This window comes from Lonchura striata, chromosome Z (genome assembly GCF_046129695.1).
Source record: "Lonchura striata isolate bLonStr1 chromosome Z, bLonStr1.mat, whole genome shotgun sequence".
In the NCBI taxonomy this organism is placed as follows: Eukaryota; Metazoa; Chordata; class Aves; order Passeriformes; family Estrildidae; genus Lonchura; species Lonchura striata.
In genome coordinates, this window is record NC_134642.1 from 42,528,074 (window position 1) to 42,555,644 (window position 27,571).

At 38.3% G+C, this 27,571-nt stretch overlaps 1 protein-coding gene across 17 annotated transcripts in view; it reads right to left on the bottom strand.

The window, feature by feature from the left end:
* CELF4 (CUGBP Elav-like family member 4) overlaps window positions 1–27,571 on the bottom strand; it is a 708,166-nt gene that overhangs the window by 465,136 nt on the left and 215,459 nt on the right. The window lies entirely within an intron of this gene.

Genomic DNA, 27,571 nt, shown 5'->3' on the forward strand with positions numbered 1-27,571 from the left:
ATATCAGTTAGGCCTGGGGTAACTCAGTCTGTACCAGTCTTCTTGGAGAGTAAACACCATACCACTGGTGCAACACATCTGCCTGCTCTTTTCTTGGGATCCTTTGCCCAACAGCTCCTTCTCTCTCCTCTTGACAACTTGTGCATTAAGCCCCTGGCTGGAATTGAAGGGCTAAAGACAAAATTACTGCCACCTGCTCCGAATACTTGAAGCTAATGAAGTGAGAAGACAGGCACATTGAAAGTAAAAGCTATTTTTTTCCCCCTGAAGTGGTACAGAATTAAAGCACTTGTTGCAGGAGATGCTGAGGCAACCAACAAAGTTCAGAAAAGTTCAAAAAGACAAACCAAACAGATTCACAGGCCAATCAGTATCTCCTGAGCCAAATGATTTCAGAACATGATGTCTTTCCAGCATAAATTTCAGTAGAAATGTTATTGCCTACTCATGTGTTATGTCCCTAGTCAGGACAACTGTTTTTGTAAACAGAATACTAGAATAGATGTGTTCTCACCTTAATCAGACCCTTAAGTTAGCATGCTATAAACAACACCCACAACATGTGAGGCACAATTTAGACCTGAGACAACACCAGCATTTGTTCAGACACAGAATATTTCTTCTGGACTTGTCTAGCAGAATCCATCTCAGTGCCCCATTATGGGGAGCAGGCCTTATTATGGATAGGGAAACTGAGGCAAAGACAAATGGTGTATGAAGACAGGAAAACCTACTTTTTTCAAGACAGGGATGAGAAACATCACTTTCTGAAAACTACACACCTTTAATTAACACAATCTTTCTCTTCCAGTGCCAACTTCATTAGGTAGCCTGGAATTCATTCTGGAGAGGAGAAGCATATAACATCAAATAAGATGGGATATTTCCAGGAAGAGAGCTGTAAACTCCCAAGTGTCACCCCTTATGAACAGAGGAGTGGAAAGGTGTGGGCTTGTCATTTAGGAGAGTGGAGCTGGGGTGCAGATGGTACAATTTTAATAATCTTCTCTCATTTGCAAAAGCTATGAAAAAGAACAATTCCTACTATTGTCTCCTGCTTTACTCCACACTAATGGATGCCTCTGAACTAGCAGAAGTCGTTCCCATTAAATTCCTGCATTATCAGGCCATTACTTGACAGGGCAAAGATTAATCACAAACTTTCAGGGGACCATTTATTCCATTTGCCAATCTATCTCTCCCCGTTACGCTGCTTTGGTTGTGTTGTCAATTTTTCAAGTGCCAAGGAGTTTGGACCGATCCAGTTTTCTGTCCATCCATCTGTCACACACCTGTCAGTCTGGTTCGATCTGAATGTGCTGTTTGCTCTGGGAAAGTCAGAGGGGGAAGGGAGGTGGGTGGGATGCTGAGTGGTGTAGGAGGCAGAAGGCCTGTGTTTGAAAAATAAACAGAAAACAGATTAGCAGGCTGTATTAAATAGAGAGTGGAGGATTCAGAGAAACCATAGAGGTAAGAGTGAAAATTTAACAATGTAAATTTAACATCTCCCCTGGTGCAGCAGGCTGACTCATATTGTTAATCTGAGAAACTATGAATGGGCTACCTCAAAACACCCGTGGATTTATGATTATAGTTCATTTTATTGTTCTGCTTGGTGGAGGGCAATGTGTGAAATGGATTGAATGGGAGAACAGATCTTTTAAGAAAATAAACTTTTAACTCAGTGGTCTAAGTCATTATTCAACGTCTTCAGAGCTTAGCACCAGGAGTGCTCAGGAAATGCAGCAGAGGGAAAGTGAATTGTACAAACACTTGAGAGAGGAGTTAATTACCCATCCTGATTTCCTTTTAATCGGTATGCATTAAGGCTGTGAGTTTGTTCACCATTAGTTTGGTTTTGAAGAGGATGACCTTTCCTTTCTAAGCTGTTCTACTTCACCACCAGCGTATTTGTGCCATGACTAAAAGGTATTCTCACCTCACTGGTGGATACCACAGAAGATCCTACTGATCAGCTCAGCTCGGAAATTACATCTTGTGCTTTGCCATGCAATTTGTACAGGTTTGTGATTTGCAAATGGTCTTGGTTCTGAATAACAATCAGGGTAAAATCCATCTAGGTTCAAGAGTGATTTGATGAGACACAGTGGCCCAGATCCTTCCATGTATTTACATAAGATACTAAAGCTTAGAGTATGATTGTCCTGAGGTATCACTGTAGTCAGTGTAGAAAAAATTAACAAAAAATAAACAATTCAAATATTTAGTGGCTATATTCCCTCTGGAAAATAACCCCTCCCCACGTTTAACAGACTTTGGTTATTACAAAACCAGTAGAAGTCTTTCAAGTAATTGTCTACAGATAGATAAGTCGAGACTAAGCCACAAGTCCCTCTAGGATCCACCTCTAGCTCAAATTATCCAAAATCTCCAGAAAACAGGAAAGCCCCGATTTCAAAATCTACAGTATCAGTTTTAAAATTTGGGACTCTTTTGGCACCCTTTCATTCACTCCTCTCTCACATTCAATTTTTAGGAAGCATGTGGCAGTGAATATCTTGTTCCTACTATGATAATTAACAACTTTGCAAACAGCTTGACTCCATTCCAGATAGGTTTTAGTCATGTCTTCCTTAGAGCCACTGTCCTGGAAAACTGGGGACAGCGCCTTCAACAGGGACATGGAACAGTTATTGGTTTAGGACTGTTAGTTAACATGACAAAAAAGACCTAAATTTTGCAGAAGCACCAGAACAAACTCTAAGGAAAGATGACAAATGTTTACTCCCCTCATCAGGCTGGTTCAAAAGGTTTTTCAGCAAGCACCCACAAATGATACCTGAGTACAGAGATGATGGTAAATTCCTGTCCCTTTATAGGCACACAGATTTCTTTCAAAAGCAGCAGGGGTGGGGGAGAATGATTTTTTTAAATTTTATTATTTAAAATCTTACTCTATTTGCATATGACAGTATAGAAGAAAAATTCTGATTTTTAAAATGCCTGACAGTAAATGACCTCCATAGAGTTTATGCTTAGGAAGATCACTGTTCAGAATTAGCACTTAAGAATCTTACCCCTTCCTTTTTGCCTTTCCCCCATCTTTGAAGCTGAAGGTTAAAAATGGGATAAAGTGGAATGATGTTCTCAGACAAGTTTGAAAAATCAGACTTGCCACCTTTATCCCATTGCTGTGGAGTGCCAGCTCCACTTTCATCAGCCCACATTAGAGGCATCTCACCTTCAGTCCATTCAATCAAGGAAAACCAATGCAGGCAGGTGGAATAGGACACTTGATCTAGCAGCTACAGGAGCAGATAGGAGCAATCCTTCCAGCAAACACTCAATGGAGATGGAAAATAAAATTTAAAAAAAAAATCCTTTTTCATTCCTGCTAATAACCATTCCTCTCACCTTACATCACTGCTTTGCTTGAAGTAACAGAGAATAGTGTCTCTATTTTTGCCTTCTTGCATAAGAAAGCTCCTTTGTAAAATGGAGGGGAAAAAAAAAGGGACCTTGGGATATTTCATACTTGTTAGCAAACTTGCAATCAAGAATTACTCGTTTGAATCCAGATTAAAGTGACTATCGGAGTCTGTGGGAACATTGGGGAAGGACTGGACTCAAGTGGGCAGGAGGGTTCTAATGGAGAGCTCTGGAGTTACCTCTACTCCTAACTATGCATATCACTTTGCACTCTTGCCAAAGAGTGACAGAGGAGGACTGTGGGAGAGAAGAAAACTAGATAATCACAGTGTTAAAGTAGGTTCTTCAGGATGGGGCTGAGATAATCTGCATGTGTCTATCTGGAGAAATGAAGCCTGTTTCAAACACCAGTCTCCAAAACTAATGATCTCAAACCATTCATCAAAAAGTATATGCTTGGGTAGGATATTTATGAAAGAAAAAGGTGGACAGCAGCAAAATCTTCTTTAGAAATTCTTACAGAGATACTCAGTGCCAAATGAGGACTCTACAGATGTACAGCTGCATCCTGTCAGGTCCTCCTCCTCTGCCTCCAGGCTAGAACCATGAAAGATCCCAAAAGAGACTTTCTGAACACATCAGCGCTACCTGTCACTGTTTCCTTTCAACTCTTCCTGTAACTGCAGGTCTCCTCCTCTCTTCTCCCTTAAGTGGCTTTTTTTGGTTTTTGTGCGGATTTGTTTGTTTGTTTGGGCATGTGTGCCCAATGAATCATACTTCTGATCTTCCTGGTTTCCCCTTAATAGCCACTTCTCCTTTCCATTCAAAACTGACATTTTGTGCCTCTCAGGTTTCTTTTCAAGCATTCACTTCAATTCCAAGCTGATTGCTACCTTGGTTTTTGAAGCAGACTCATTTTCCCATTGATGAGTTCACGTTTTTTATTATTAAGTATTTTTTCATCAGAAATTACAGAACTTTAAAATCGAAAGCAATGCAATGGTGAAAGTTTCACAGTTTCTCATGTTGAATAGGGGAAAATACTACAAGAGCGATATAATACTCATCAACAATTTAGAACAGGAGAGGACTTTGACTTCTCTATCTCAGTATTAATAAAAATACAGGATGCAAAATCCTGCCACACAGCTGAAACAGCAAATGGTGCACTAGTATTGCACACACAGGAACAGCAAGGGGCAAAAGGTGTGTAGTTCCCTACTCTTTCATGAAAGCTGACTCATAGCACATTTTTATTGTTCTGGTCAATATAACACCAAGAGTTAACTTGATTTCTGGGTCACTAGAAACCCACACAACAAATGTCTTAGTATGTAGCCATACCATATTTGTTTAGAACAGTTAGAAAAAGTGATGCAAACTCAAGCCTTCTGTATAGCTCCAGGATTTAGACTGTCCATGTGCAGTATTTCAGGCAGTAAGACACAGCATCATAAAATATCTCTCTTTTGTACCTCATGGTCTCTATGGCTTAATTTCAGTGCCAAGCCAGTGTCATTGAAAACAGAGGTCAACAACTGATTGTGCAGGTGCCAAAGACAGCCCAGAATAAGTCAGAAGACTGGGGAGACATGGCTTTTTGAAAGACATATTTGTGAGAGACAGGTGCCTGACACAAAACAAGACACTGCTGATCAGCTGCCTGTGTCTTTCACTAGCAGTCTCCTGGCTCCTGTTGGATTTGTACTTGTACATGTAACCTCTAATTTTGGAAATAAAATGGCTTACACTGAAAAAATAAAAAAGAAATCAACATGTTGCTATTTAATGGTTGCTGATTCCATAGTTTAATTCATTATTGAAGTTTCACCTTGCTCTGAAACAATTAGGAGTGCTCATATGATCAGTTACCAAGTCTCAGTTGGGAGGTAACAATTTATGGCTGAGGAGCTGGAGGTGACAACTTCTGAAAGTGCCTTTCAGCTGCATCTCCCTTCAGTTGTGATGAATATGTATGATGGCACAAATACATACTTAGGGAAGAGAAAGTTAGGAAGAGTGATGTTTCACAAGAATCACACCCGATGGTGTATGTTGATGTACAATGTATGTGTGTGTGATGTGCAATGCTGTATGCTGCATTATGTACTGCATAATAAATACTTGTGTGTGTTTGCAGGAAAGGCAAGGGCTGATGGAGAAATCTAAATTAAGTCCAGTGCTCTATTTGAAAGAAGCATGATGATAAAGCCATTTATAAATTGACAGTCTCTGCAGGCTTGAGGTACTGGGAGAAAACACACCATGAAGACCAAACATCAGTAAGAAAGGGGTGAGCACCTAAGCGAATAAGTGCCACAAGAGGAACACACTCTGCCCCCATCCTTTTAGCTCAGCAGAGGGAATTTAATGTGCTTCAGGATGGCACCAGTAACCTTGCCCAGCCTTTCTTGTGCACTGAGCTCCCACTGGAATCATTAGAATAGGTTCCAGCAGGGTGGGGATGAACAAAGGGGGAGCAGGTTTCTCGTCTTCAATGATACACTGTTTATCCAGTTTAGTCATAAAGCAACGTAAATCAAGCATGTCATCCTACCTAATTGCATGTTCATATAGGACTTAATTGGTAATATTCCTGCAACCCAGCTCCTCAACCTTCATGTTGCATTGAGTTCCTCTCAGAGACTAATGAGCTTTATACAACAACAAACATTTAGGTCTGTTGTTCTAATTCATTAACATAATGGGCAATACAATGAGCAGTTATGATAATAAACACTAATAAGAGGCACTAGCAACACTTATTCCTAGCAATGCCAGGGCTGTCTGGTGTGTTTGTATGGTGGCAATGCCATGATAAAAAGGGGTACAGACCTGCCTTCCCTCAGTAGCTACCCAGGATATCAGTTCCATGTCAGCCAGCTGAAACTGACAGTGCTATAGAAATAATTATTATCGTGATGAAACAGGACTTGGCTGCTCCCTGAAGAAACTTAAGTTGTTCTCCTGTTTGTAAATGTACTTTAGTATGTGCAAGAAAATGAAACATTAACAGTGTGGAAATGTCTTGGGTTTTTTCCTTTTTACCTTCTCACTCAAGTCAGCCATCTTTCATTAAATTATTTTTCCACAAACAGCTAACACTGTAATTAACCACTGGGACCATCTGATCTCAAAATGCACATGTATGTGCACACACAGACTTGAAAAATGTTTTTTAAGACATCATTGGACGTCATTCTTGCTCCCTGAAGCTTAGTCCATTCTTTACCAAACTCTTTGGGATTTTGGTTTATATGTAGAACACCATGTTGCCATGAGAAAAGCTCATTCCCCTTTTTGCTTCTCTATGTAATAATGAGAACCTTGCTCAAAAGTGTACTACCTGATCCTGACAACCTTCAGCACAAATCCATATCCATCATTTTATTCCATTTTAAGCAATAGTCTAAATAAGTTCAGATGTTACACTATCTGGTCTCTGAATTTTGTTAATCTCTGTCTTCTTCCTCTTTTTTGAATAATGGGAGGAAATGTTTTACAGGTAAGACAGACCTATAGAATAGCATTTTGCTCTTTGTTATGTTAAACAAAACACCTTGACTTAACAGTCACATGCTTGGGAGCAAAGTGTCATTCACCTTTTAACTTGATTCCTGAAGATGGTATCTCATGTACAGGACAGGTTTTTTTTTTTTTTTTTTTTTTTTTTTTTTTTTTTTTTTTATTCCTCTTCTTTTGCATTTCTGTGAAGAGAAACCTTTCATTTTTAAGAGTCATCCTCAGGTTCTCAGTGACAGATATTTCCTGAGCAAAGAAATATAAGGCTACAAAAATGTGTGATTTTTGAAATTTATGGCCAGAACTTTATCACAATGGAAATATTTTTTTCTAATTGAAGTCTATGCTGCTGTTATGACACTAATTCAATTATTCCTTATATTACATTCATCATAATTTTATCTTCTTGTCAAAGAAGAATCACTTGTTTCCCTGACATTGGTAGAGTTGACTTAGGAAGAAAGGGGTGAATCTGCACTCTAATGATGTCCTTTTGCAATTAATCAGAAGGGCAGTATTAAAATACAATCATAGAATCATTTAAGCTACTGAAAACTTTTATATCATTGATTCTAACCATTAATAATAAAATAAAATTGAATAAATCCATGTGAAGTAAATATTAAATACCCAAAAGCTTATAACAAAAGATTATGCAAAAAGCCTTCTAACAGTTTAACGTAATATTCCTGAGAATCTGAATACCTCTTTGGAACAGGTTGGGTCAGAAATACACTGGAGTTTAGAGAATACTGAAAAACTTTTTGCTGCAGTAAACAAGAAAACCTTTCAAACTAGTCACAAATCATCATCAAAGATTTCTGGGTGATGCTGAGAAGCTGTGATAGGCAGTGCATGGTATAAAAAATGTCTTGTGCTGGAGGAGCATCATCTGTTATAACTCTGATATCCCTCATGGTCCTTACATATATCTGGATTCTGTAAAATGACTCAGATTTTCCATGTGCTTCCTGCCAATAAACAGTGTTTCTATACAGGCAATGACTTTAACTATGGTGGGAGTTAGTATCTGTAAGGACATGAAATGACCACTCTGTTGACAGTCTCAGATATTTATCTTCCATGACTGTGACTCATGCATAGCACAGTCTCACCCATATGTTTGGCCATGAAATACCCTTATTGAGTAATAAAATGCTGAAGGTACAGCTATTTTTCGCATAAAATCATCAATGACTCTCTTCCTATGAACCTCCTGGGGATTAAACAAACTGAGGAGGTTGGTTTCCTGGCTTGAAAGATTCAGAGGAGATGGGGAAAGTGTCTTATCTAAGGTATTCAGATTTTAAACCTAACCTCTAAGCTAGTCATATAAGGCAACATTCTGATCAATAATAAATAGTGATCTGTACTTCCATTGAAGAACATTTATTCCATCCTAAAGTTGATGATATCTTAGAAATACAGGTACCTGTTTTTATATATCTTTCCTGGCCTCTTTAGTAAGGAGAACACCTAGCTTAATTCCATAGGAAAATAGGAAAGGCACCTACAGCAATGCTTTCCCTGAATCTCTCCCTTTCATTCTGCTGTTTGTGTTGTAGGGAACAACCTCTTCCAGGCAGGAGAGGTTTTAATGTGATTTCACAATTTGCATGAAAAGCCTCTAACAGGCATTGTCATCAAACCATGCCATCAAAGATATCAGTTCATGTGGCAGTCATCAAAAATCTGCTCATCTTTCTCACTTGGACTGTGATCTATAGCAGCTGAGGAGAGGTAAGTGCATGCCACACTTCCCCTGGAAGTGGATTTTTCCCCAACCCTCAGTCAATGTTTTTTACTGACCTGCAACAGAAGCAAAGCTGTGATTCAAAGAGAGAGCTTATTTCGATTAATGGAGTATGAGGATGGGGAAAGACATGTTCATTTGTATCCTGGAAATTCTGAGGGGTACTTTTGTCTCAGGATCAATACTGTGGGAGCCACAAATGTCTCTGCCATGCTGCCCTCCCCTCAAGAAAAACATGCATCATTTTTCTTTCTTTCAGGTCTCCTTTCTTCTCATCTCAGAAGGTTTTACAAATCTTACCCCTTCCTATCAAAGCAAACTACTAATGGAGTTTGGTCTTGGAGAAAAGGGAGTAGGGAGAGAAGTTGATTGTTTTAGAGAGGAAAATTATTCTCTGCTTTCTTCTATCACAGCCCTTTATTTTCCACCTGGAAAACAATATGTTGCACTTGAAGAAAATGATATTAAATAATATTATTTTTCAAAAATTCCAAGGATGAGTATAGAACTCATCAGTAACTTTGAATTCATTCTTTGACAATATCACCATCCATTTATCTGAAGCTTGACTCTGAAAGATGTATTGGTGGCAGCTCACTTAATGATTTTAGAACTAGTACTGCTGGTGCCCCAAGCCAATTTGCCATTAAACAGCAGTGACTTGGAGCCTTTCCACTGTATAGTCTAATTTCTGGAGGGAGAGGAGATGGGAATTGGTTTCTCTGTGTGCAATGAAAAGTTGATTCTCACCAGTAAAGATTAGAAATCTTAACAGATCTACAGTTTTGTGATGTATATTTTAGAGGCATTTGACATTATTCAGAATGCAGGTCCATGACATACAGAAATAGAAAGCTAAGCCTAGCCAAGAAATGTTAGCTGCCACAAGAGGCAGCAAGCAATATTTATTTATTTATTTACTTATTTATTTAGGTGAAGTGAAACCTAGAGTTAGTCCACAATACTGGCTGTAGTTAGAAATCAATCTTTCTGGACAACCATGTAGCAGAGACATAAATGCAACTTAAACCTTTAGATAGGATGTCTCTGCTATAATTGCCAATTTTGTGGATGTATGTTTTACAAATGTTGGCCTGTTGATAAAGCCTGATGTTCTTCTCACACTCTTTCAAAAGGAGCCTTACCAAAACAGTGTAGTTATATTTCCAGAAAGTAAATGTGCTAATTCAAAATGCATTTGCTTCTGAAGACCTCTAGATCCTTCAACTGCAACTGAAAAATTTTCAGGTGCCTCTTGCCAAATTTGCTTACAATATGGCAGTACAGACCAGCTGGTGTCATTCCAGGCCACCACCAGTGCCAGGCATAACACCAATGCCAACAGTTCTCCATCACTGTTTTTGTCTGACCCTCTACATGTAACTGGACACTGATTTTTCTTATCAGCTCTTTATTAAGTGAAATTAATTTTTAAGTCAAAATTTGTCTTCTGAAAGATCTCTGTTTTCTTTTTGAAGAAAGTATTATAAAATGCACCACTTGTTTTTCAATAGGCAATTATATTTGCTGCTTAAAAAAAAAAAAAGAAAAAAAAAACCTTTTATCTAATTTCAATTTCTGTTGGTTTTTTTTTTTTTTTTGTCTTGAAATGCTTATTCTCTTACATGGAAGAATCTTTTATTATTGCATATTTTTTTCCTTCTGAGAGCTGGCCTCAAGGTCATGAGTCATGAAGTCAGTGCATTATGTATCAAGTCACCATCACAGGGTTGTACACATGCCTTCAGCTCAGACCTTTTACTGCTGTGTGATAATAGTATGGCTGGCTGGCTGCAGTGTCGCACCAGGACGGTGGTGACTTCTTCAGTGGCAAAAATATTGTTTGTGATCATGTAATTGGCCTCAACTCCTTCCCCTCTGTCTTTGCGTCCCCTCCCACTCCTCATCTGTGCATTTGGACATGTTGTTCTCCACTTTTTTTTTTTTAAGATCGACCTCGCTAACACCATCTTCTCCTCCTCCTCTTTCCCCTTGCTCCATGACTTTGCTGCTCCCAAAACCCGCTTGTCTTGAAACACCACTTCCTCAGCTCCTGCTGCTGGGGCTGAGAGTTCTGTTTCTGTGAGGAGTTAATGCTAATAATGGCAGGAAATATTATTAGCTTGGAATTTTTGACTTCAGGTTAATGCCAGTGAGCTACATTTCAGTATCAGTAGCCAGTGATTAGGCAGCAAGCTCTGTGAGATTTTGGTCTTTGGTATGCACAGTTTTGGCATCTCCTCACCAATGATGGTTCTTATGACTTCTGAGGTTCAGTAAAACATACAGTAGGTGATTAAAGTAATGATATCCCCAGGTAATTGGGTAGTCATCACTTCTCCTCACCTTCCCAGGGCATCTCTGCATGTAAACCCTGTAGCCTTTGTTTATCAAAATTACCAGGACCTTCCTGACTGTCTGTGAACCTGGATTAATTCAGTCTGAGTCTGCCTCACTTCCTCATGGGTTGAACAATTATAATAGTTGATGCTTCAAAGCTGCAAGTGTTAATGTTACAGTATTTGCATCACGGTTTAGAATCCTTCAGTACAAAGGTTCAGGATAAATGTAGTGTTGTGTTGTTACAGAATCAGCATACTGCACAACTTCAATATTTAAATTTCATTTGTGTTTCTGATATTAGTGGATTTTTTTTCAATCTAAGGCCATATTTTCTATGTCTTCAAAGAAAGACAGAATGTGGGAGGCCACAGAGTTTTACCAGCAGATAGGAAGTCCCTCCATTTCAGTCTTTTTGGAAAGCTATTGAGTATCACAAAAAGATTGGTAAATCTGATAAAACCTTCTGGCAATAAATGAGTGAATCTTCTTTCAGGTCAGAGAAGGAAAAGCTCAACCAACAGTAAATGCCGTGACCCTCTGTGAAGAGAAAAAAAAATGGATTTCACAACATTTTTGTCACTAATGGTTTAACATGGCCACACTAGGAAATTCACTGGTATGTCAGTGAATATTCACTGGTATGTCAGAATCCTAAGAGTTTATGTGTGGGAAATACTGGATCAGGCATCTTTAGAACATGATATTCAGCCATTATCAACTCCTGGCATGCTGTGATTGGAACTCACTCAGATGCTCAGGCAAATAATTTGTTCTTAGGACAAAGTACAAATTTCCAAAGGTTTGTGAAAATCAGGAAGTTCTGTGTGAAATTGAAAGGAAAATCCCTAGACCTGTGTTAGTCTAAAAGATTTAGGTTCTCAGGCTTTATTTGTTTGTTTTTTTTCTTTTTGTTGTCGTGTTTTTTTTTTTTTTTAATCTCTTAGGATCTCTCCATTCCTTTCTTTTATATATTTTAGCTTTAAGAGAAAATTAACCCTTAGAAATTATTAAAGGATTTTTAACTAGATAGAGGCCTATATCCTGTATATAACTGAATTTTGATGGGAACCTTTGGCATCCTTGTCTAGTTTCTTGGATAATGAGATTGATACAGTTTTTATATTGCTATTGCAATAATAGGAATTATCATTACAAATTTATATTCTGTTCATGGTGTCATTCCATCACCTTCATCTAAACTCTTTGGTGCAGATCATTATATTTTTCTGAGGCTGGTTTAATTTAAGTTTTGGGAAATATCTGTTACAAATCATACCAAATTTTAGGACTGACAGACAAAAAAAAAATCTTGAAATGTCTGCCATGGACCAACAACCTTAGCTGCCAAAGAAAAGTATGGCATTTTCCTTCAAGTGTAAATGGTATCTGAATATTAGAATTTAACAGGCAAAAAGAGTCCAGAAAAAAAGTTTAAGAGCAATATGAACAGGTATGAGAACTGCCAGAGGATGATTGGGTCATTTCCTCAATTCTAGTAACAGAGATGGAACAATTCATCATAATTTCTTAAACTTATGCAAGATTCCCAAGAAATGTCTAAGTTTCTTATCATCAGTGTTACTCATTCTCCCTTTGCTATCCATATCTGAATTAAAATATTTTAGATATCTTTCAGAGAAAGAAAATATTTATCTTCCACCTTTTCTTTCACCAAATATGATTAAATCTTGTTTTGCTTGAGTAAGTTTCTGCTTGAGGGCAAATGCTGGAAGACAGAAGGGCCTGGTGTATCATTGAACAATGACAACTATAATAAATTCATTTGGTGCACCATGAAGGTAATGTGCCTAATTGGAACATAAGGATAGGAGAAAAAAAGGAAAAAATAAATGCTTGTATTATCCTTTCTATTGCTTATCCTTTTCTTTTTACGGATAGCCTATCATTAGTCATCATGAAAGATCTTGGTGGCCACTGAAACAGAGGAGGGACCTTTGACACAACTTGATCAATCCTAATTGAATAGACCAGAGGGACAGAAGCCAAAAGGAGGGGACCCATTCTTTGCATTTGACAGCCTCGTCCTTTTTAGTTTGTCAGCTGTCAGAAAACATTGGGGCACTCTCAGGGTGCATGAGAATGCTTTAAGTTGTCATATAGTTTTTTGCTACATGTAGAAAGTTCTTTTAAGCCTTTAAAGTGTCTGGTCTACTCTAGATATCTAAATTTCTAATGCTGGGAGACACCTGGTGTATTCAGTGACGTAAATGGGAACTTTGTCTAGGTCAGGACTTGCAATGTTTCCTCAAATTAACATATTTCATTCCACTCCTCATCCCTTATACCCCAATCCAAGTTGCTCATCATTATACTTATATCATTTACTGTCTTTGCACAGGAGTAGAATGTAAGTCAGAGAAACCTACGACTCCTTATTTTCTATGACAAATCTCACCTAGAGATGCTTTCTGTATACTTCTGTATTTCCCATGAAAAGTTAATAGCTGAAAAAAAGACCTGAATTCCTAAAAACCTACGTGTATTGTGCAGTATCACTGCGTTTTTAGTGTTGCAAAAGAGTGACATTCTTTTGACTTCTCAGAGGCTGTCTTACATAGTGTAATTATTGCTGGACCTGAACAAATACTTCTAGAAATATTGGGGTGAAGAAAGAAAGGGGGTAGGAGCTGTCTGCCTTTAGTCTTCCTGTTATCTCATCCTTTTTTCCTCTGCTGTGCTGTTATGATATTACTGACACCAGGGAAATGGTTTCTTATGAGAAATTTCAAGCAGTAAGCAGGGGAGTAGAGCAGGGAGATCTAAAGTTGGACAAAAAAAAGAGGGAAAAGTCTTAGAATAATGACCATCCATTGAGACGTTTTTTCACCCTAACGACAAGCATATTCATATTCAGATCTTTACTAGTGGCCCCTTTACTGGTGATGACTTCACAACCTGTTCTCTTGCCTTAAACTACAGGTAGATATTTGGGATTTTTGCCTTTTGTCAATGCTTTGAATCCAAGCACCAGAACACTAAAGGAATTCACTGCTTTCTCACTACTTTCATCTTGTTGAGGAGCTTAAAATGCTGCAAATGTCCTCCCTAAGTGGGTGTTCATCTCAGTGGTAAAATTCCAAGCAATTACAATTGCTTGGAGGTGTTACTATCTTCTCATTCTATGTTAGTCAAGGCTCAGACATAATTACATCTCATTCCTTCTCTTGCATTTTGACAAGTCAGACAGGATGTTAAGAAAGGTCCACTGTTGTAATTTCCTGATCACCTCCCTCACTGCAGTGCTTATAAACCACTGTCTTTTCTGCTGTAAGGACCGCCTCAGTCATGTATTTGGCAGAGAAAATGGACACATATATCAAAATTCTTCTAGCCACCAGCTGCATCAAGAAGACACCTTCTTCATGAGTTTGAGAGGAAGTGAAAATTTTCACATTGATAGTTCCTTGGGGCAAAGTTTGGAATTTTGTATCTATTTCTACAACAGAGGACTTGCTGCAAACTCTAGTTCTTGCACTGTTCTCTAAAAGACCCATCTCTAGGCAATCGATGCACTGCACAACATTAATGTAATTAAACCAAAAGAGCAACCACTACAGCAAACTAGTAGAAGGAGCTCTGAAAGGAGGAATGAATAACTTAAGAAAGGTCAAAATGGTTATCAGCACTGTCATCACTGCAAAGGTCTTAAATAGAGCTTGCATGGCCATAGAGGGAGTTGGCAGACATCCACAGGGAATGTCTGAAGCTAGGCTGTGATGGTGGTAGTTCCTGTGATATTCTAAGAAGTGTCTTAGCACTGAAAAGCCATGTGAATTCAGCTGCACTGAAACAACCATCTGAGCTCTGACAGGTCATACCTAACTCTTAATGTAAAGAATTCACAGGAATATGCTCTCTTACTATTCAGCTTGTGTTGAGGGAGATGAATTTCACTTTGCTGCATTGGTTAGTCCTGTGACAGCCGAGTGGGTTATGTGTCCAGGAACAACAAAGACCTGTATTCTTATGTTGTATTTTCACTGTGGCAGCTTCATAGGATTTTAATTTCAATTACAGCAGCACAGGTATTGATGTTGGTGACCGAGTCTCTTTTAGTCTCAGAAAAGGAAGAAGCCATGAGGAAGAAGCCATAAGGTATACTATTTACAAACTTTTTCCAGTCTCAGGCTGTTAGTTAGAGTACTTGTGTCTCTGCTGAATTTAGTCCTCCAATAAATAAACACAAATTATGTAATTTCTTCACCTTGGTGCTTTCAACAGAAACCTTTGATTCTCCAGTTGCCCATGATTCACAAAGATGTCTTGAAAAGAAATTTAAGAGCCAGCAGAACTGAGTAGGCCACCACATTCAGCCAGCTGTGGATATTCATGCTAGTGTTTCTGCTACAGGATAGATGATGAATGGCTGTTGGTGTTTGGGAAGATTTTGCTGCTCAGTGCTTATTGCCTTGATCCTCAGTGTCAACGAATGGGTCATCATACCTATTCGTCAGATAATCAGAATACCTGGTTCCTTTACCCCTTTGCCTTTTCATAGGGAAGAATTTTAATATTAGAAAAAGCAGAAGGAAGGTATAATGTTTGAAAGTGGGTGGCTCTGAAAAATTACCAGCATAAGTTTCTGGGGTTGCTGCCAATGTTTCCTTCCAGCTTAAGCAGGAAATTCAAAAGTGTAAGACAGCTCTGTCTATAAGTAAAACAACTCACACTTTAGCTTTGAGGAGAGGACTTGTTTTATTGAGAATAGAAATGTCTGATGGAGAGAGAAGAAAGTCATCTGTGACTGTTACCATTGATGGTCCTTGTTAAGTGATGAAACAGTTACTATATATACAGCCTGTTCCATGCGGATTGTCCACCTGCTTCAGGAACCTGGACATGAATCTCTATAGCCTGTAATTCACAGAAACTTAAATATATAATATCCCTTATTTCTACTGATCTTGACATTAATAATGGACATGTGGTGATAGTTTCACATATGATGACATTTTCATTCTTGTCTGTGACCATATTGAATTTTCTCCCATCTTCTTTCATGTACACATTTCTCAAGTACATGAGTGAAAGAGTCCTGGCTCATATATAAACATCTCAAGGTGCTTTGAAGTCCCTCAGAAAGGAAAAAAGTTCCCAATCCAGATTCTCAAAAGGCACAAGAAAGAGAGAAACTGTAGGAATAAAGTTTTGTCCCTCATAGGTATGGAAATGTTATGGCAGCAGGTGGAGGACAGGACAGAAAGAGAGCTAGAAACTGGATGAGCTGTTCAGAAAAGACACACACTAAGTGATGGATGGACAGAGACTGTCTACTAAAAAAAGAGACCCAAAACAGCTGCCTTAGAAAAGACAAAGGTTTCAGGAAAACCAAAAGAAAGAACAAATACCACTTTTTCTTATTTTTTTTAATAATTCATAAATAAAATAATACCTATTTCATCATTACTCTCCTTGAACCTCTTATATGCCTCTACTATTTTGTTCAAGTCCAAAGACATATGCACCACCTCCTACTAGTTGTAGTACACTTTCAAAATCATATATTAAAAAAGATGAGTTAGGAAGAAAATCTTATAAAAAAGAATGTAGATGTGTGCAGCAATTATCAGTTTACCATTGTGGGCAATTTGGATTTCATTGCTGTGGATCTACGATGTTATAGAAACAAGTCTAAGAATTTGGTAGAAAGTATTACTTACTCAAGTATTCATGGAGTAATTTGGTACTGAAACTTTTATGAAACTGGTGAAGAATTACTGTAGATTTTATTGTGAGGAGAATCTTTGATAATGTTGAAGTTGCCGTGTCTTTAAAAGTCAACTGAGGAGCAGTAAAATTTGGTGTAATTGAGAAACAGTTGCTTAGTGCATTACAAGATCAGATGTGCTATTTTGCAGAAATTAATGTGAAGACAAGAGAAAAAAAAAAGAGAAAAAAAAGACAAGAGAATCACTATATGGCTCATTACAAGTAAATTTGATTCTGTTCAAACAACCCTGACTACAGAGACATTTGAATCAGCAAAATGAGAGTCTTAGGAAAAGACTGGTATATCTCTCTCTTGCTGGACTGTCCTAGCTCTTCATCCCTGTAGTAGTAATCAGTTGGAAAGCTTCATTCATATTTAACATCTTCTTATTACAGAGATTATATTTGTGCTAAAAATCTGAAAGTCCTATTCCTAAAGCAGAAGCAGAATAAGGAATGATATCCTTATCCTACAAAGCAAAAAAAAAGGCACCCTGTGAGCAAATTCTTACATTATATTCTATGTAGTGAGAAGGGAATTTATGTATATTTTTTGCTCTGTCCATCCCCCTTTTTTTTGCATGGCACAAAGCTATGTTGATTTCACTCTATTTTAATGATAAAATCAGTGTTAGCTATTAATTTCACTCATTCAAAAACAAAAAAATGGGTAGAGTAAAATGTCAGGTTTTTTTTCAAATGGAAGCACGCTTTTCTCTCTCTGTTTAGAGGGCTAACTGTGCAAGAAAGTCCATGGGAGGAGATTCCTAACCTAGCTATCAAAACCAATACTGACAGGCTATAACTTCTAATCAAAGACTGACCTCACTGAGAGTGTATAGGACTCTAGGGAAAATCTTGGGAGCTAGAGACTGGTGATACTGACTTCCATCCCTTGAAAGATGACAGAGTCTATAATAAACAATAAAATCATACAGTATGTGAACTATATTTTCTGTTGGGCAGCATGGCTTCTGCAAAGGGAAAACCCACCTCAAAAATCCGCTGAAGTTTTAGCAGGGGAACTGTAAATGCATGGATGAAAGGCAAGGAATATTAAAGACAAGAGACTTTTCAAGAGACAAGTCAATAGGGATTGGTTCTGGAAGCAATTTTATTCAACATCTTTGTCCATAACCTGGAGAAAAAAATAAGAAGAGGAATATTCAAGTCTGTAGATATGATAACTATTTTTCTGGGACTGCTGACAGATCTCATAAAAGTGTACAAATGGCTGACAAATAAACTTCAATGTGGATAAACCTAAACTAATGCAAGTAAGTAAAAAGCCAAAAAAACTTAAACAATGAACCTGAAGATTCATAAAGCTGAACATGAAACTGGCAGTTATAGTTCCGGTAAGAAATCTTGGTTTCGTGTTTTCAGAGTCTGAAATCTTTGACTCAATGTGCAGTGGCTGCTGAAAAAGCCAGTGAGATTCTGGGCACAATCATGAAGGTATGGATAGCAAAATAGGATACATATTTTTGTATCTAAAAGGTGTTGTGCATCCATGTCTTGAGCAGGTTTGTGTACTTTTCTGACTTACACACCCCAAAACAGAGGTACTGAAGTTAAAGAAGGTGAAATAAAGCGCAAATGTTGTGGTCAGGGTGATGAGGTGACTGCCTCTTGAGGGGAAATTGAAAGAGAGACAATTCAGAAATCTGAGGTGTGATACCATAAAGATTTACTAAAAGTGAAAGCACTGGGTGAGCTGAATGTCGAAACATTGTTCAACACATCATGCAATAAAAGAAGCAAGGAAATAAGGAAAGTAGAGTTGGGAGTTTTTAAACTGACAAAAGGAAAACTTCTTTATGCAGTAAGTGGTGAACCTCTGTAATTTGCTACCACAGGAGATTGTGTATAAAGATATTATTGGTTTAGAAAGGGACTAGTTGTTCACAGATAGTATGTCTGTAAAACAGAGACCAATAGGATGAGCTGTGGGACTACAAGAGGAATAGTTTTCAGATAGAGGATGGTTTTACTTGCTTGCCTTAAATAGGATCTCTGCTGGAGACTGAACACTGGGACTGATGAAAAATCGGTCATTTCTTATTTTTCTTACATCTGTGTACTAGTTTGATAGTAGATATGATGTCCATGGTCTGTTCCATGGCAGGCCCTACACCTGCCAGTTCTGAAAAAAAGCCAGTAAGCAATGGCTGATTAAGATTTTACTCCAAGCTCAATAGCTATAGTGAAATTTAGGGAATCCAAAGTCAAGCTCAGCACCATGCTAAAACACCTGCTTAGTGAAGGCTAATTGTGATCATATAGAAAATATTTCATGGTTATATGCTCCTAAAATATTATAACTCCAAGGACCTTCAATCACCTGTGACGCTGAATGAAATCACCTGTTCCCACAAACACATTATTATCCAAGGCAGGAGTAAGTTTAAGGAACTTGTTTTTCTGGGACTTTGGAAGCAGTTGATGTGTTCCATTCTGTCTGGGGATATATTTTGTGAAACCTTAGCTCATTATTTACCTTCTGGATATTTTATACCCCAGGTGGGCCAGTATCATGAATATTTCAAAAGAGGCTTTATTTATCACTATGAGCATAATATAAGAAGAAAAAAATGGCAGTTCACAGAGGCAGCTGCTTCTTCTGCTCCAAGAGTTTGGGATGTAGATGTCATTTTTATAAACCTAGTCAGCAAGGGCACTGGAGTCTAAATGATGCTGACGGATGCTATGAGAGTAGTTTGTCCTTTGTGAAGACGTTTTATCATAGTACTTATAATTGGAAGAGTAAGCATATAGATCCAAAGCACAGATTCACCGGGGAAGTCCTGATCATGCTGTGAGAAATGTCTTCTTTCTAAAAAGAGGGTAGAAGTTATGACCTATTTTTGGTGCCCAGCGCATGACTAGGAGTGAGAAATGGGTAAAATCATAACCTCATCTAAGGCTTTGTGAGTCCTGGCAGGAGTGACCCACATCCTTATTCCATTGCAGGTGTGGAAAAGAGCCTGACTGGGATCTGCAGAGCAATTGACACAGTACATTAGGATCTATTAAAGAAATGCTCTTGTGCTAGCCAATCTACAGGTAAATTAATTACCCTTTTCTTTAAGAGGAAACTTAATTTTAGGCTGCTCTTACGGATTTAGACTGGTCACTGTGTTCCCTCTGTGCCTTGTATCTGTCTCTCCAGAAATGTAAGCCTCATTCACCTGGTACATATACCAGCACCACACCTAAAGGAGGAGAATACTGGAAAGCCTCTTGTGGCCCCTATTCATTAAAAGTTGTGTATGAAAATGCATTTGTAAAATGCTGGGTTCTACATTTCTTCCTGAGAAGATAGAAAAACAAAACCAAAACCAAAACAAATTCACCTTAAACAAAGGTATAAAGGGCCATTAATAAAACAGTATTTTAGCTTTGCCATAGACTGTGATGGCTCCTCTTAACAATAAAACAAAAATAGTGTTGTGCAGGTAAATAGCAAAAGGCATTGCATATGATATTCCACATGCAGCTTATGAATATTTTTTTTGGAATGGCCTGAAATGGAGAGAGTTTAAAAGGAATTTAGGGGACTATCTTCCTACATGCTTCTGCTTTTCATAGTTCAGACTGGGAGGCACACCAGACTGTTAGGTATGCTGATTGGATGAACCAGAATTGCATCAAGAAACACCTTCAGCATAGCATGTTGTTAAATCTACAGTGAAGATAAAGCTTTCTATGTTCTATGCACACCACAATGCTCATCAATAGCACTAATATTTACAGTAGAAGATATTTTTAAACTGGCCACGTTTTGATGCCTCCTCTCTCATATTCATTCCTCAGAACCTCAATAATGATCTGTGAGAACTCCTTTAAAACCCACCAGGCATAAGATCATTTGCAACAGAGTTCATCAGCAAAAGTATTCTGTCATAAATAGATAACTTCTGAGTCCCATTTTTGATGTACGATTTCTGAGATTGACTCAGCATGCAATGATGATAAACATGCAAGAAAAAGATGTCTGGTTGTATGAAAAAATTGGGTTAATACCTTAACCCCTGAGAGGTCTGGGTTATTTTATTCATGCCTTAGACACACTATAATTTTTGTTATGATAGCAATATTCCAGAGTCATTCATTCATCTGAAGACTTTTAGATTTATTCCAGCGAGATCAAAAGGAAGACAAATTAAACTGACATCCAACAAATAGCCTTGCAAATATGTAAATCAAGAGATATGAATCTGCAGTTATTGATAGGTACAAATTACCAGTAATTGGCCAGAAGAGGTAAGAGCTTTGTCCTGTTCCACTCACTCTTTCTCAAAATTCAGAGGAAAAACATTCAATTAATCAAAAAACTTGAAAACACCTAAGTACTCATCAGTTTCTTTCATTTATTCTAAGCATTATTACAGACAAGTTTCATTACTCACTTTGATTTTTAAAAAGATTGCATATTACAACCATTAAATTTCTCTGAAAATAAGTAAGAACAGTTAGCATTAAAAAACCTGGTTTAGACCACTTACCACCTCAGCTGTATGACTGGTAAGTTTTGAATTTGAGTCAGAGAAGTGTTGCAAGTGAACCAGTTGAGGTTTGATCATGTGATTAAGAAAAAAAAAAAAGAAAGAAAAAAATATTCCTGCTTCTTGATTTCAAATATTGTTTTTCTTCCCAAAGGGTGAAATACAAGATGCATAGAGGAATTGAATCATAACAAGTGTCAGAGAGATACAGCATCTAAAAGCCCTGGAGAAGTCCTAATTTGAATTGTATTCTGAACTTCCTGGCATAGGCCTCTGTCTACATCCTCCTGCTTTTATTCTCTTTAGTTGTGCACTAACAACTTTAAGGCTCGTGCAGCATGTAAGCTGATTGCTTTGAATATAAATGGGTAGACTATTAAAAGCAGAATTTAGGCTTCTCATAAATCATAAAAGTGTTTTAGTGGAGATTTAAATTCCTAAATGGGTTTTATAGGTGCCACATAAGACCTATTGACAATACCCCTTTATGATAAAAAGTAAATAGAAGTGACAAAGTCAGAATTCAAAATGCCACTGCTTAGCTCCCACTAGCCTGAAGAAGACGGAAAAATGGTTGAAGGAAATCTCAGAGGGAAACAAAAGATAACGTGAAATTAAATGTGTAATATTCCTTTTTATGCTGTGTGGGGGAAGAAAAAGCACTAAGAGAATGAGCTGGTACATTTGCATAACAAAGGAAATCAACAACAACAACAAATTGCCATCATGTTCAAAGCTGATAATTGCACAGATGACAACAAGAAAGCACCTTTCTACTCAGCTCTCTAGGGGACAAGCCTTGTCGAGATGAGGAAAAAAGGTGGAAAGTGACCCTACTTGCTTTCATGAAAATTAGCAACCTCGGAAAATGTCTTTGGTGCAAGGGGACAGCCAGTGAAGGGTGAAAATGCTAATGAGCACAACAAGGGCAGAGGCTTAGCCAGTGTTCCCATCAGCTCCATCAGACAATCAACAATTGGCAGCAAACTCTTCTTCAAACCACCCTCACCCAGCTTACCAATGTCCAACACACCTTGCCAGAAAAGTGTTATTTGAGCAGTAACTTCTGAAGAGTTTCTGGGTTTTGTGTGTTTATTTGCTTTTATCGCTGATATTTCCTTTCAAATATGAACTGAATTTCAGTTCCTTGAGCCCTGTGAAATGTGGGAATCTCCCATGTTTCTGTACAGACCCAAGTAGTGTTCCTCAGTTTTTCCAAGCTAGTTGTTTGGACCTTATCTCTACTTACTGAGTTCAAGGTTAAGGTGTTTTCAATAATTTTCTCCTCTGAGGTTCTCAAGACCAGAAGATTTCTCACTCTGGAGAAAGAGGTGGTATTTTAGGTACCAGCAGATCACCAATTATAACTGGTTTTGTCAGCATGAAAATATGTATTTGCTTCATCTGTAAGATGAAACATAATCTGATTTATCTAATGACTTCCTAGAAGTACTGTGACTCCAGAAGTCTACTAAAAGTGCTGAATAGTGATGGCTTTTTTTTTTTTTTTTTTAATTTATCCAGCAGTAGGGCGTCCTTGAATAGATCTCCAAAACTCTTTGAAAGTATGTGACTAATGCTGAAAGTCCTAGACAGAAGGACAGGCTGCAAGAGACCAGGACCAACTGATATGTCCCTGTTTAACTCACCACTTCTTATTCTTGTTCCATTCCTGCATCAATAATGCAGTAGGCAACAAAAATGAACAAAGTAACAGAGTCTTATTCTAGTCCTCCTTATTTTGGACCGGCCCTAGCAGCACAAAAATAGCTCCCACTAGCAAATCTCCACAGACTCAAGAGGTTTAAACCCCTGAAATCTGTCCTTTAACTGTATAGAAAATATCTATAAAACTTAAAAAGTTTATGCCATTTGATTTAAGAAAAAGTCCTTTCAGACTTTGAAGAGTTTAACACAAATAAAAACAGTTCTAGAGAGATAAATTCTTAAAGTAATTAATTTTAAAGTCTTTTCTACAAAATTCAGCAACAGTTTTAATTTTTTCTGTCTATAGGATTGATGAAAAAAAAATAGCTCCTCCTTCTACCTCGCTGCCCCCCTCTTTCCCCCCCCCCCCCCCCCCCAATAACACAGAGAAGAAAATGTCTAAAATCAGTCAGGTATTGTTTTGTTTTCAAATCCCCTGGGATTTTCATATTTTGTGTCTGATGTCTATTTTGCTTTTATTCTTTCCAGAGTAAATGGATGGCAGTGAGGGAGACCTTGAATAGGCAGGCAGTTAAGGTACTCACAGAGATCCCTGGGTTCAATCCTGGATAGCAGAAAAGACAGAAACTTTTGCCTGAGGCTTTAACATCCTACGTACCTTAACCTGTCAGTCCTTACACTTGGAACAGTTTCATCTTTTATAAATAATTAAACATTTGTAGGGAAAGGGGGTGCAGGCATGAAAGTTCTGTCATTGAGGGACTCATTTAGGAAGACTGAACACAAAGATTCAAATCCTTCAGCATAAGAATAAAAGAGCAGATAAAAAGCTTTGTTATCATCTAGACAAATAAAATGAGCACTGGGCAGCACTCAATCTCTCTCATGTGGGTGGATTTACCTACCCCACCCTTCTCCTTGTGGACAGTAAACATGAGAGATCTTAACATTATTCTAAATTATCATTAAAACATGTTAAATCCTCAAAAATCTGTCATTGGTTATATCTCTTTCATTGCAGGCAACACTCGGCTCCTAGAAGCAAAACTGAACTGCTGTAGAAGTTAGACAAAGAGATGACCAGGAAGGGAATAAACACCCATATGGAACTGTGGTGTCCAATAGATAATTCTGATTGATCCTGTAGCTACCTTCAGATTCTGCTCATATTTTTGTCTAAACAGTTTGAAAGCAGCTGAAGGAAGTTGCTGTAGGACAAAAGGAAGTTTTACAACTGCCTGTTCCTTTTGCAAACTGAGAGGTTTGTCGCTCAGGACCATCATCCTCATGCTACAGAGCACAAGTAGGTTTGCTTCTGTCTCTGCTTCATCTCCAATCATCAAATGGAAGTGAAGTAGCTACTAGTTTCTCATGGAGCAGTCTGACATATTCACTCGTTGTACAGCTATGACAAAATGAAAACATTATTCCAAATTTTCTGAACAGAACCCATGTTGATGCAAAAGTGTGTGTGAAGGTGAACATTTTCTGTGTTTGTTCACTTTTGGATGAGTTACAAGATTAAGGTGTTCTTGTCAGAAGCTTGTAGAGCATCTCATCAAGAGCTAAGCAGGTAAGTGAGTCCTTTGTTGGCTGATGTCCCTGCCTGCAGTGGATGAAGAACCAACTGGCATTTCTCTGGATGCAGGTTCCACTAGATGCATCTTTAACGTGTTACTACTGACAGATTTTAGTTGAAGCAGCATATCTAGGGTGTGGAGATAGATTAGTGTTTCCAACTGAGGACAGCAGGTGCACAGAGTGGACTGTGAAAACAAAGGGAATGAGACTTGCATGGATCTTGGCTGAGTGCAGCTATCCAAACCATGGACAACCCTCTCTAATGGGCTGTGAGAATTGTGCTGAGAAGCACAAAGTGTGGGACAGGCAGAGGGAAAGTTGGAAATACTTTGAAGTGAGAATCAGCCTAAATCCATCACAATGTACAACCAAGTACATATGCAAAGCCAGTTTTGAGGTGCTGCCTAGAGGCTCAAAAATCAGTTGTCTATGCTGGTCATTAGCAAAAGGTTGATTGTTAAAGCTATTAATTTTCTGTAGTGTACTTCAGTTTACTGATAGACAGAGCTGGGAGGTGATTCCTCAATATTCTAGCCTAGTTTTCCTAAATAAGAAGAAGTTATTTCAGAGTTTGTGAAATTAATGAAGACTGTTTGCCAATGATTTGCTTGCGACTGGGTTCTCTGATGTCTAATAAAGGACAACATCAATTAACTCTTTCTTCAGTGGAAGCAGTGGTAGTGCCTTTTCCTCACCATTTTACCTGTTTCCAAAATTCATATTAAAGCAGGATGTATCTGAGTCTTTTTACCTCCACTGCTTAATTTATACAAAATCAACTGAGTTCAAAAGATGAAGGACAGATACAGACTGTGTTCCTTCCCCTTGAAGCCAGATTTATAATTTTAGATTACGTCGGAGTTGCTTAGGGATCTCTATGGCAGTAGTATATAATTTCTTCAGTGTACAGGTTGGGATAACAAAATTATCATGACCATTCTTCAGCTGAGCTGATTAGCCCATGCCTTCTCAGTAAATGCCCCTCTCTGGGAATCTGATCCCATGATTCAGTCAGACTCTGCCTAAGTGCATGAGGACTTATTCTCCGTAATGTTCAGAAAGGTCTGGTAGATGTTAAGAAATATCACAGTCTCACTAGGGAAGAAACTGGGGTCTAACCCAAGGGCCAGATAGTGAAACAAAGAAAAAGGAAAAAATGGGTTACATGAACTGTCCAAGGAATGAAGAAAGACTGTGGCACAAACTCTTTTTTTTTTCCCCACATACCAACTTAGGACATTCAAGAATATCCCACCTTTAAACATTGGTGATTTGGTATTTGATACAAACCTACAGTACTTGGAGTATTGTGACTAGGGTTTCACTGGATTTTGTTTCCCTTGAACAAAATTCAGATCTTGCAGATCAGCAGGAACAGGGCTATTACTTTTCTCTCATTAATTCATCCACATAATCAGACCAGACCATTTCCACTATTGAAGAAGAATTTAAACTCCTGCCATGTGCCCTCCAGACACAAATCTAATCCTGTGCCACCACTAGGTTGATTTCTAGCAGGACAGTGAAGGCAACCTTTTGGAATCCCACATCCCTGTTCCTCCTTAACATTGGATTCCTCTGCCCTTTGTTTATTTCATTTCCTGTGTTCACCGTGCAATGAACCTCCCCAGGTTCGTTCATTCATTTCACCTTGGCAGCATGTCACTATGCAGACAATCTATTGAAGATGAGATTGAAATAATATTACACTACCGAGCTGATAATTCCTGACTTTAATATCTCTTAGCAGCATCTCCATTGTGCTATGTCAGTGAAACAGATCAGACAGTCTAGTGTAAACCAAAGGGAGTGTGGGGGGAATATTCTGCTATCAAAATTAAACTTCTAATACATCAGAAACAGAAGGTGAAGGGGCAAAAGAAATGCAAGGGAACAGATCATTTACCTTTAAAGTAACACCTCTGAGAAGGTAGCTAATAAACATTGATATTTAACTTGAAGCACTTTTCCTCCCTCTCTTTACTCCCATCTTCTTGTCTTGTCTGCTCCCAATAATACACTAGGTAGATTATATATAGCTCATTTTAGTGACATCATAACCATTCCTTTGGTCATTATCATGTTACTTAAACAGATTTATGGTTGGTGCATTTGAATAGAAAAAAAAGATGAAAGGGGGATGCTCAAGGAGCCAGGAGGTAAGATATTGGTGAAGTGTGGTTGAGACAGCCCTAAAAAGCTCTGTGAGTGCTTACATTTAAATCCAGTCAGTACATCTGTTTTGTAGGTAGGAGACAGGGCACAGAGTTAGGACAACCTTAGTATTGTTCTTGATCCTTCTGGTTTTTGGCTGACTGGCCTTCAAGGATTGTTTAGCTTTTATTACTCTTTCTCCATCTCCAGTTTATGCGTGAAAGAATATCTTCTGTGCTTTAACAGCTAGATGGACGGGTTCATGTTAAGAATATTCATTCCTCTGCTTCAGTTGGTATGGCAACAGGGGAGAACTTGGCTCAACAGCTGTCTCTCGTAGACCCAGATCATGGGTCAGATCTGATCCTGAATGCTGATAGTTCACCTGAGGAAGAGGATGGAGTTGGATGGAGGACAAGATCAACTTCATTAAATATCCTCTGCTGCCTCAGCAAGCAGCTTATCAAGGGAATCATTAACAGTGTGAAATTTTTAAATGTGTGTTTACAAATGAGTCTATAAAGAAGATGCCTGGAAGAGGCTCTCTGTTCTTCCAGGCAAATTTCAAAGGCCACATCAGCTACGGATAAAATGCAAAATTTGAAGAGATCAAATGTGAAACAAATGGACCGCTGTTTAACTCTTAATTTCCTGGTGATGCTGGCTGACTTGTTTCTGCCTCTCTTCCACTCAGCCTGCCCTTCTGCCATTCCTTGTTGCATGCTGATATCACAGATATCCTCCTGCACCTTATTGCTAGTTGTTGTTATCATTCTTGTCTATATCTGAGACTGTAAGCTACAAGTGCAGAATCAGAGGGCAAAGAACTAAAACCCTGCATCTCTCTTCCTGATATTGCCTCATACCTGTTTCTAGAGGAGCAGTCACATTGAGATGATACTCCTAGCTGTCTTACAGGCCT